The sequence below is a fragment of the Limulus polyphemus genome, unplaced genomic scaffold (genome assembly GCF_000517525.1).
Source record: "Limulus polyphemus unplaced genomic scaffold, Limulus_polyphemus-2.1.2 Scaffold4362, whole genome shotgun sequence".
NCBI classification, from domain to species: domain Eukaryota; kingdom Metazoa; phylum Arthropoda; class Merostomata; order Xiphosura; family Limulidae; genus Limulus; species Limulus polyphemus.
The window spans coordinates 60,368-61,801 of NW_013669972.1; the positions used below are offsets into that span (position 1 = coordinate 60,368).

Below are 1,434 nucleotides of genomic sequence, written 5' to 3' on the forward strand. Positions count from 1 at the left end.
TTGATATTGACAAGCTAGAATATAAAATAAGAACCTCCTGTCTTTCTATTTGCTGAAATATCACTACATACATTGAATCAAACACAGTAGCCCCTCCCACCTCTTTCCATTTTTGGAAATGCTTATGTACACCCACAAGTGTATCTTCATGTATTTTGCAGATGATTAGTAAAGGCTTTTTGTACACAATATATCAGATTTTTTTTTAAGTTTTAAGATTTTTTAAGTAATGATTTGCTCATTCATTTTTCTTTTTTGAATGTTGACTATCCAGCATGTAAAGTAATTTTGATTTTAAGATTAAAAATACTTTTATGCATCAGAAACTTTTCAAATTTTACATGCAAAATCTTTATGATCTCCAGATAATTATCAAACTTTTTTTAGAAAAAAAACTTTATATTTTATTTATAAATTACACTTTTTTTTCATTCTAGAATTACTACAAATTATAACACGAAACCACAAATGCCTAAATAGCTTAAAGCTTATAACATTACACATATATACAAATCTATTATTTTTATTTTATTAACCTTTCAGCAGTGTATGACTAATATTACAGATTGAATGACGCGACGCATGTGTACTCATATTACTGTATTCAATAATTTAAGACTGGCCTTTACAAAGTAACCTGTCTTGGTAGTGTTCCAGTGGACCAGTATTTTTTAAAATACAGTCACATTTTGGTTATAATACATTATATATCTATATACATTGTCACTATTTACAAATAAGTTCTTAAACTTCAGTTATTTTTCTTAAACATATAACAGTAAATAAAGAAGTGTAGAAAACAATTATTTCTTTTAGTTACAAACTTTGTTCTCATTTGCTGCTTGTCATAATTCATTAAGCCTTATCAAATTTCCAATGTGGAGAGTGTAAAACAATTATTAATAATTTTATTAGGTTTTATATATGCATTTTAAAATAACAAAAAATCATAAATTACTATACCAATACCATAGAATTCCACTATAATTTATCAGGCTTAGTAGCTAAGCTCTATTTGGGTATTAAAAAATATGATTTTTCGAGCTAAATAATGTCTTACCTAACCACTTGGAATCTGCCATGAAAAGAAAGGGTTTCTTGTGCAAATACTTTGCAGAGGCTCAGAAAACTACTAAGAAAACCATGGACAGATGTATATTAAAAGTTAGAGCATGAAAACTATAACCAGCATAAAACTGTTACAAGGTCAGTCTCTAGGACTGAGCCCATAGTGAGAGAGTAAATGTTTGTATAAAGATTGCTTTGTTAGAACAATTCATATAACCTTTACTTTTATTATTGCCAATCAGCCTAGGGTATTAAAAGTTAGAGCATGAAAACTATAACCAGCATAAAACTGTTACAAGGTCAGTCTCTAGGACTGAGCCCATAGTGAGAGAGTAAATGTTTGTATAAAGATTGCTTTGTTAGAAC

General features: G+C 28.3%; 1 protein-coding gene across 1 annotated transcript in view; it reads left to right on the plus strand.

The window, feature by feature from the left end:
• Positions 1 to 1,434, plus strand: part of LOC106471037 (sister chromatid cohesion protein PDS5 homolog B-like) — a gene marked incomplete at its 3' end in the record, with an annotated part of 70,332 nt that overhangs the window by 38,067 nt on the left and 30,831 nt on the right. The gene's annotated exons all lie outside the window — the stretch shown is intronic.